Source organism: Dromiciops gliroides, chromosome 6 (genome assembly GCF_019393635.1).
Source record: "Dromiciops gliroides isolate mDroGli1 chromosome 6, mDroGli1.pri, whole genome shotgun sequence".
NCBI classification, from domain to species: domain Eukaryota; kingdom Metazoa; phylum Chordata; class Mammalia; order Microbiotheria; family Microbiotheriidae; genus Dromiciops; species Dromiciops gliroides.
Window position 1 is genome coordinate 85,461,101 of NC_057866.1, and position 10,888 is coordinate 85,471,988.

Here is a 10,888-nt window from a genome sequence, read left to right on the forward strand (position 1 = left end):
TTATTAGCTGTGTGACCCTAGGAAAGTCACTTAACCCCAATTTCCTTAAATATCTGGGGCTGTCTCCAGTTGTCCTGATATATATCTTGCCACTGGACCCAGATGGCTTGGAGGAGAGAGTGAGGTTAGTGACCTTACACAGTCTATTCTCGCTTAAAAAAAAAAAAATCCAATTCAGTACGAGTCATGACATCATTCTGATGACATGGTCCTCTCTGAGAATGAAAGACAAACTACCTTGAGCTGACTAATTTGTTTTGTTAAATTACTCATTATCCCCTTCCCAATTTTTACTCATCTATAATTCAAAAGTAGTCCCAAGGAAATTATAACTAGTTTTTTGTTTTTATTTGTTTTGTTCTGTTTATAGGGTTACAGTAGCAATATATGGGTGTGTTTTGGGTTTTTTTGATGAGGTTGCCACTGATCTTGCCAGTTTAAAAATATTTTATACACTCATAAGCGACCTCAGAGGTCACCTAGTCTGACCTTTATCTAAACTAGAATTTCCATCTGAGGCATTCCTGACAAATTCTGATCCAGCCTTTCTACACCCTCAAGTGACAGGGAGTTCACTAGCTCAAGGCAAGCCATTCTTTGATTAGTGTTCTTTAGTCATTTCTTGGTCTTGTTCAACTCTTCATAACCCTGCTTGGGATTTTCTTGGCAAAAATACAGGAGGAGGGGTCTACTATTTTCTTCTCTAGTTCATTCTGTAGATGAGGAGACTGAGGCAAACAGGGTTAAGTGACGTGCCCAGGGTCAAACAACTAGTAAGTGTCTGAGGCCAGATTTCAACTCAGGAAGATGAGTCTTTCTGACTTCAGGCCCAGCATTCTATCTACTATCAGCCTAGCCGACTAATCCTTTGATTGGACAGCTCTTATTATTATGGAACTTTTTATTATACTGAACTCACCCTCCCTGTATATTTGGAGTGGGGGGGAGGGGAGTCTAATCCTTCTTCCATATAACAACCCTTCACATACTCAAGATCATGTTTCATCCCCTCTCTTTCATCTCAACCCCTTCTTCTGCTTCAGACTGAACATTTCCCAGTTCTTTTAATTTTATAGAACCTATTCATCCACTGCTGGACACACTCTAGCTTGTCAAAATCTCTCTCTAAAGGTAGTACCAAGAACCAAGCACTATTCTGGATCAAGTCAGAGAGGCGCAGAACACAACAGTGCCCTTTTTCTGAACACTGTATTTTCTATGGGCAGCTAGGTGGTGCAGTGGATAGAGTCAGGTGGAGTCAGGAAGACCTGAGTTCAAATCTGTCCTCAGGCATTCACTAGCTGTGTGACTCTGAGTAAGTCACTTAACCCTATTGCCTCAGTTTCTTCATCTGTAAAATGAGCTGGAGAAGGAAATGCAAACCACTCCAGTATCTCTGCCAAGAAATCCCCAAATGAAGTCACACAGCCTCAGACATGACTGAAACAACTCAACAAATACTTTATATTAACACGAAAGGGGAGACTGTGAACTTAATTTTGTTTAATCACCAGTCCATTCAAATTTCAGGATTCTATTAGAGTTTGTTGGCAGTTTCCGGCTCAGCCACTATTTTAAGAGGCTTTTTCTCAGTCTATAACCATAATTTCTATTCGTGACTAGACATTTTGAAAGGGAATTCAAACATTTTACTCATCTTTTCACATGAGAAAAGAGAAAGATACACTCATAACTCCTTTTCCCTGAGGACATGCTGTCAGAAATTGTCCAAAGTTTGCCTGGTATGGGAAAGCAATGTTGATCAGGGGAAACTACACCTTGACTACTAACAAGCAGTATGACCTTGGGAAAGTCCTTTGTCCCTCTATACCTCAATTTCCTTAACTATGTAAATAAAGGAAATCAGTGAGTAAAAGTGAACATCAAATATATCATCATGCATCTAGAGCTGGAAGGGACCTTAGAACAAATAATCCAACCCCTTATTTTATTGATATGGAAATAAGAGAATTTAGCCTTACTACAGAACTACCTTTCACATTCAGAGATTACTAATGTTGGTGTTGCTATCAGGGCACCTGGGTTTGACTTAAGAGACTAGTGGAAGATGGCATTTGTTTTAATACTTCCAGTCCAAGTATATGGCCAAGAATAAGGTGAACTAACACCAAAACCATCAGTTGTCCCAATTAGCTCAAGGTCATCCTATTGCCCTAGCAGTGTTGAAACTGGCGTTTCCAGTTTCCTGTCATTTGTCTCCTTTATATAGCTGCAATTAGACCATGGCAAACCAAACAGACAACATTTCACAGTTTCACATTGCTTGCAGTGTTAGGCCTGACATCGTTCTGCTCCAGACTTGAAACTTCCCTAATACTTTCAGGTATTTAAAATTTGGCCAAAGCATGGCCAATAAGCCATGTACTTTCTCTGTGCAAAGCTCTATTCAAGTAACTATGGAGTACTACAGGGTCTATAGAAAAATATAAGATGGGATCCCTTTCCTCAAGGAGTCTGTAATCTGGGCAAAATGTACACAAACAGAAAGTCAATAAATAAGCATTCATTAGATCATGAGCTATTTTTAGACTGTGAGCTCCTTGAGATCAATGAACATCTTTTTCCTTTTTTTGTATCCTTGGCCCTTAGCACAGTGCCTAACACACAATAGGCACTTAAAAATGCTTATGCACTGGGGGCAGCTAGGTGGCACAGTGGATAAAGCACTGGCCCTGGATTCAGGAGTACCTGAGTTCAAATCTGGCCTCAGACACTTGACACTTACTAGCTGTGTGACCCTGGGCAAGTCACTTAACCCTCATTGCCCCCCCCCCAAAAAAATAAAAAGCTTGTGGATTGTTGACTGTTGAGTGATAAGATCAAATACTATGGAGTTGTAATAGGAGAATTGGTCAGTTAGGGACCAGTCCTTGGAGTAGACCCATATTTGCCTTTCTTCCTGGGTTATACAATTTATGAGCAGTATTCTCTTCCTGGCATCTTATCCACTGTTATATCATGTCCTGAAGTAAATTTAGTAGGGACTCCATGAAAAGAGTAAAGTGGGACAGGAGTCACAAGGTACCTCTTGGCCCCATGTATTCCCTACATTTGTGCCTCATTACCTTCATGGTTTAAGTTTGAATCTCCTCTCCTCAGGGACCAGGTGAAGGCAAAGGGGATAATGAACTTCCTATTTTGAAGGGTAAGGAGTATTTCCTAATTTCTCCACCTTCTCAGTAAATTCTCTTTCTGTAAAACCTAATTGATATCAACTGATTGATCTATGGTAGGGAAGCATTCCCAAAGAAGGCTCATGAAGTATCAGAAGCCACAACTCCTCAGGGTTACTCTTTAGGACCCAGAGGGGATGAGAATATTAGCTACCCTCTGAGGATCCAACTTGCCAATATGAATGGAGTTTGAAAGAATGAGTCCAGAAGTGGTGTTACACAATGAAGAGGATCCTGAAGTAAAGTGCAAAATAATCTAGGTTCTAATCTTGACTCTCCCATTGACAACCTGTGCAAACTTGAGCAAATTACTTCCTTTCCCTGGGTGCCAGTTTCCTTACAGATAAAATAAGAGTGTTTTGAAGCAACATGGGACAGTAGGAAAAACACTGACTCTACTCTTAGAAGACCTGGATTCAGATCCAACCTCCATGTTTATACCCTGTGTGACTTTGGGCAAGTCACTCAACTTCCTTGAGCCTCAGTTTCCTCATCTGTAGAAGGAAAATGTTCAACTAAATGGCTACTGAGGTCCTTTCCTGCTCTAGATCTCTAGCCTGTAATTAGATTATCCCCAAGGTCTCCAAGAGCTCTAATATTCTATATTTGATGTTCTGAGATGCCTTCTGGTTCTGTTGCTCTATATTCTACTTGCTAAGGCCCTTATGAGTCTAAACACTTTTAAAGCTCTACAATTCTATGATGGTTTAAAGTACCCTTACCATCCTAGTCAGTGTCCTCTGGACTTATGCTAACCTATGTCCCTTCTAAAATGTGTCATCCAGAACTGAACTATAGTTCAGTAACTTCTAGAGGATTTCAGAGACAGGAATGATTATTGAGATGGGATACCTAGGGCATTTTCTTTAGCCTCATGTACATACAAAAATCAATGGGGTTTAACATTTTTCATTTAGTTAGTTATTTAGTTATTTTTGTGGGGCAATGAGGGTTAAGTGACTTGCCCAGAGTCACACAGCTAATAAGTGTCTGAGTTCAGATTTGAACTCAGGTCCTGCTGAATTCAGGGTCAGTGCTTTATCCACTGCGCCACCTAGCTGCCCCTAGGGGTTTAACATTTAAAGAAATATCAAATAAATATCAAATCCCTTTGATAGCCCAAAGGATTTTAGGGAGAGCTGGGTATGGTAGGAAAATAAATAAAAGGCAAAAGTCAAGAAATGAGAACAATCAGAATTTTAAGTGAGAAGTACAAGACTACAAGACGTTCAATTTCGTTTAACCAACATTCATTGTCTGTTCTGCTAGGTGCTGGGGAATAAATAAAGTGACAAAAAGAAACAGTATCTTCATGGACTTTATAGTCCAAGGAAGGGGAAGGGAGGAGGAGAGAGACAACTTGAATACATATAAGTAAATACAAAACAAACAGGGTAAATACAAAGTAAGTGGAGGCAGGATCAGGAAAGATATTGTGTAGAAATTAGCAACTGAGCTGAATTTGGAAGGGAGCTAACTCACCAAGAGGTAAGAGGAGCATTCTAGACATGGGGAACAGCTACTACTAAGATATGGAGATGGTGATCTTTGTGCCACCTGAGAACTTACTGAGCATACATTCAATTCCTTTTGTTTGTTTTATTGATGTTTTGTTTTTACATTAAAAATGAAAAATGCAGGGGCAGCTAGGTGGCACAGTAGATAAGGCGCCAGCCCTGGATTCAGGAGGACCTGAGTTCAAATCCGACCTCAGACACTTGACACTTACTAGCTGTGTGGCCCTGGACAAGTCACTTAACCTTCATTGCCCCGCCAAAAAAAAAAAAAAAGAAAGAAAGAAAGAAAAATGAAAAAAAAAAGAAAAATACAGTGACCTCATCTGAAAGTGAATGCAACATTCCACAGATGTGGCACAGCATCCCCATGGCTCTCTATTTTTAATTGTTTTTAGGCAGATGTCTGTTTTCTCTACTTTCCACTTCTATCCCATTGAGAAAAAAGGGAAAAGAAAAAGAAAAACAAATATTCATACTCAAGTGAAACTGATTCCTTCATGGACTCTCTCTGTAGATATAGAGATAGATAGGGGGCAGCTAGGTGATGCAGTGGATAAAGCACCGACCCTAGATTCAGGAGGATCTGAGTTCAAAGCTGCCCTCAGACACTTGACACTTAATACCCTGGACAAGTCACTTAACCCTCATTGCCCCTTAAAAACAAACAAAAATAAATAAATAAAAATAAATTATTGGGCGTGAGATAGATAGATGATCGAGAGAGAGATGTTGGATGGATAAAAGATAGATAGATGATAGATAGATATAAATAGATATGCATGTATACACATATATGTATATATACATACTATGTAGCTACATATATAGCTATATGATATATTTATATTATATAGCTTATATGTGTTGGATATATATATACATACACACATATACATATATATATATATATTGTGGAATATATGCGCACAATATATAAATTTTGCACCTTAAATATCACGTCTCAGTCAGAATGTAGATAGCAGTATCATTATTAGTCCTCTGGAATCATGAAAGGTTATAATAGCTTTCAAAATTCTTTGTCTTTACAGGGTTGTTGTTGTATAAAATGTACTCCTGGTTCCGTTCATTATATTCATCAACTTATAAGAGCTCTCCAAATTATTCATTTCTGTAATCACGATGTTATACCACAAATTATCTTTCTGGTTTTGCTCACTTTACTCTGCAGCAGTTCATCAATTCCAAGTCATTTATATAAAAGTATAAAATACTGGCGCCAGGTTGCACTGTGACATCCTTCAGTAACAACTGGAATAATACAACCCCTCGAAATGTGCTCTTCCAACACACTGTGTTCCTACCTGTCTGGACCAGTGACCATTACTTCCCATTCCCATGAAAGAAGGTGGCTTGAGAGGCAGTGCCCTTGTTGGTAGTCACCCCTTTCCCATTGTCCTCTTCTACCGGGGGAGCCCACAAAAGCTCTACCCATCTCCACTTAATAACACCAGTCCGCATGTATACAGTGTTTACACAAATGATCTCATTTGATCCTTGAAACAATTCCATTAGTAGATGCTATTATTTTCTTCATTTTTCAGATGAGCGGACTGAGGTTTAGCAAAATCAGGTGACTTGCCCAGTATCCCCCCAACTGAGCATCTAAGGCAGGATTCAAGCTCAGAGTTTCCTGAACCCAAGGCCAGCACTTTAACAACTAATCCCACTCTTCCCCTTAAATTGTTGCTGATGAAAATGAGGCCCTTAGAGATAAAATGACTAACCCAAGGCCAACTAGATAATACAGGACAGAGCCAGGATTCAAATCCAGGTCCTCTGACAGCAGATTTAAATGAGACAAAGACTATCGTGAACTTACAGTATAGGTATTTAAATTAAGTGTTTTAAATCTAATATTGAAAAATGAAATTGAAAAGAATAGTATCGGAAAATGCTCTTTGTGGTGTGATGTTGAACAGATAGTTGCTTACATTGCCTAACTCTGGTCACTGTGAGGCCTTATTCTCAGTTATTTGAATGTTATACCTTATCTTTGATCTTGGATTTGAATAACAGTTAGTAGGTTGGGGAGATATTTGAGGGAAGTGCAGACAGGCACCTGTCCCCAAAATCATAGCACTTGCCTTTCCATAAAGCCATCCTTTCAGTTTTGCCTACACTCTTCCCCAATACCATCCCATCCACAGTTATCTACCTAATCTTATTCCCACAGGGCCTTGCTCCCTCTTAAAATCGTAAAAGTCTGGAAAGGCTCTTGTGTATCATCTAGCAAAATTACCTTATTTTACAGATAGGGAAACTGTGTTCCAGACGGTGCCTTAGACCCAAGGCTTGCATCAGTGTCATCTCTGAGCTTATGGAAGGCCCTGAAGCCCTTGTTCCCAGGCTCCAGGGGAGTCTGGCTTCCTAGCTGCACCACAGGACATTGCTTGAGGAACCAGTTTGAGGAGGGGAGGGGAGTGTCAGAGAAAAAGTTTTCATTGCCTCGAGGCAAGTGAGGAGGGGACAAGGACAGCAAGGATGTTGACTAAAGACCTGTGAGACAAATCTTCAGTTACCAAAACCTTGAACTTGCCCTTCCGTGGTGTTTTTCTGATCTTGCTCAGGGCACAGCCCTCAGCTTGGGACCTACTTCTCCTAAATCCACACCATTTTGGAGTTGTTGCCTTTGTGAGTTTCTGGCAAGAAGTTCATAATGACATGGTTGTTGGTTACTCTCCTGATATCTGGAGTTAAACAGTAAGTCTGAGACCATGTCCTTTTCTGACTAATAATAATAACTCATATTTCTGTAACAAAGTCAAAACAGAATAGACACTGATCAATTGGGGAATGGTTAAACAAGTTGTGGTACATGAATGTAATGCAATATTATTGCACAGTAAAAAATAATGACTATGAAGAGAACCAAAAGTGATGCAAAGTGAAGTAAGCAGAACCAGGAAAACTATACTCTCTGTGTGTGTACATACATGATCACACACATACAAACATGTGTACATATATACATATATGTGCGTGTGTAAATTATATAGTGATGAGACTGAAAGCTGTGTAATTATTATAACCAAAGAAAAGCTATGATTTTTTTTTGCAGAGGTTGGGTACTGCCAGCATAGAACACTGCCTATAATCTCAGATTTGCCTGCAGTGTTTCATTAAACTTTCTCCGCTTTCTTTTTTGTTCTTAATTATAAGGGATGACCCTCTGGGGGGAAGCAGAGGGATATATTGTGAAATGAAGGGTTTTTTTAAAAGGTAAAAACAAAAAAAATTTGTTTTAATCTATTCAGATGTCTATATTACCTTATAGAACACTTATCACAATAGAACAATAGGTTTCAATAGATTTTATAATAGAACAATAGAGGACAATCGATTTTATAGAACACGTTTCTCACAATAACTTTATGAAGAAATCACTGTCAATTATCTCCATTTCATGAATGAGGACACTGAGTCACAAAGAGAGACCTGTCTATATTCACATAGCTCAGAAAAGTCTGAACTGAGACAAAAGGAGGTCTTCTGTTTTCAAGTTCATTAGTGTTTGTGTGACATTATAGGGCAGGTAGCCTGACCCACCCAGCCTGCTCATCCCCAAATAATCATTAAGCCTCCCTAGTTGCCTATTTTATCCTGATTCCTCTCATTCCTAGCCCCTGACAGACCTCAATCCAGAATGTCCTTCCTAGTTCCATTTCCTTACACTCTAAGACTGGAAAGCGTCCTGAAAAAGATATTACTGGCTCACGGGCTTCATCACTGAGCCATTAACATGGCTCCAGGAGCTTCGATTTTATCTCACCCCTAGGCTGGGACTTCTGTTGCAATGATATTGGCATTTTCTCTTTTGTTCAACCAAAGGACCTAGAAGGGTCAAGGTTACATTGGGTGCTGACATCTGATTGACAAGACAATTTAGTTCAGGACCATTTGTATTCCATCTGACAGGTCAGGCAGCTGGCTTTTTAGTCATCCTGCTTCACACAGGAAGGTAACCTCAAAGAACATTTCATTACACCCCAACAGTCGAATTTCATCATCTTGATGTTGTCACAATCAGAAAAGCAGAGCAAATGAGCTGTGGGATAGGAAAGCAGCAGCTGGTGTCTCTGTGAGTATCCCACATCCCCTGGTGCAGCCACACCCAAGAGAATGGGGAAGGGTTTAGAAAGTGTGGTCAAGGACACACTCATCGCTGCTCACTTGTGATATGGCAGGAGCATTGCCCAAGCTCTTTTGTAACGTGGTGTGCCTTAAGATATATAGCAACTTTCTGCACAATGCCCAGGAACACATACAATGTGTAACACAAACATAGCTACATGAGAAATCCCACCCAGGTAACCTTGACTGCCACACAGAGCTGCAATCATCAGCTCTACAGTGCCAGGGCCAGCTTAGCAGCACAGGCCCAGAAGCCTAGGCTAGCTTTGCTTTTATAAGTTGGCCATATGACTCCAGGAGAAAATTAAGTTGATGCCCTCATTGGGGTCATTGGCTACACCTGGCACCCACATATCCTAGAGAGCACTTGCCTTTAACACTTGATAGGTTAGTAGGGGGAGATACTGTGTAAGTCCAATTCATGAGTCTACTATAACCTTCAATTCAAATATTTCAATTTATAAATTTTTTATACATCCACAATATGCAAGTCATTATACTCAGTGCTAGGGTGCACACATGAAACAATAGATGATCCCTTCGCTCAAAGCAACCCACAATCCAATGGAGAGAATGAGACTGTAAAGAATTAATTGTTATTTGAGGTTTTTATGCCTCGGCACGCACTGGCCTGGGGCTCCGCAAACTGCATGGTGCTCCACCCACTGGTTGTAGCCGTTGCCATGGCGCTGGCACCTCATGTCATCACCACTCACCGATGCCTACATGGAGCTGGCAAAATTATAATGATTGGAAGCCTAGTGAGGGCAGTCGTGTGACTGTCAGAGTGGCCAGACAATTGGTTGGGGGCTGTGTGGGGTTTCGGGGAACGGGGAGAAGTCGCCATTCTAGCTGGAAGCTGGAAGGTGACAAGAGTGGGGCTGTGTATTCTCAGCTGATTCCTGGTCAGTGGTATTTTTTCAGGTTGTATAATTTCCCTTTCCCCATTTTATTTCCTTTCCCTTGATCCTACTGATCCTGTTTGTGTTTTTTTTTTTAAGTTCATTCTTGTTAAAATAAATCCTGTTCTGTTTTGAGGGAGGCTGCCAGTCTCCTTCCTTGACCCAATATTGTGGTGAGCCGCTTAGCTAACACTCCCCAATTAAAAATTGGTCCCCACAAGACATTTATACAAATGAACTGGCAACAGGTGACTGAATCTTTTCTCCTTTCTCTTCCCTTCTGTTAGTGATGGAGCAGGGAAGCAAGAGGGCACAATTGTTAGAAATAGGACTCAGTTTCCCATAATGCTTGAAACTGGGCCTTGGATGCATAGGAGAGGAGCACAGGCTCCCAAAGGAAAGTAGAGGCATCTGGGAAGGAGCAGCCACAAAACAGTAAGAGATTTCCAGTGGAGAGTGGAAATGAGAAAAGCCATGAGCTGCCTGCAGTGAGTGGGCTGAGACTGTAGATGGGTAGCCAGCAATGCCTGATCCAGGACCGGGATTGTAGTGAAAGGGAGCTAGCTAAGAGCTACAAACTCGGCAACATCAGCAGCTGTAGGACTCTGAAGGCAGAGGCAACAAATGGACAGCAGCAAAGGCCAGAAGAAGGAAAAAGGCAATTCACACGAACTAGTCCCAGGTTCCAGAACAGCAGTAGATACGGGCTACTGGGACTTCACTTGTTGGTGTCATGAGTTTTTTGTAAGAACTCTGTTTACTTGAAAAGAGAGCCTTTGAGACCTAACTAGGATAAGATGCAGAGGAGTAGGAGTTGCTGAGAAATGTAGGTGATTAGTAGTGTGGTAAAAATTATTTGTGGTAAAGATTAATGTCACAAGTTTTAGCTGAATCATTTGGGAGGGGCCACACCTGGCCCACCCTGAGATTACATATGCTACTGAGGTCAGAAGGAGAACTCATGAGCAGCTTTTGAAGGACCTCCCTTTTTGGGGAGGAAAGATTGAACGCGACCTGAAGGGAGGCAAGGCACTTCCGGTAGGCTAAGCTCTCGCGCACTTCAGGAACGTGAAAAGTTGGCTCTGGCAGTTGACTGAGGTCTCAGTAGCGCGTGAGCAACCTT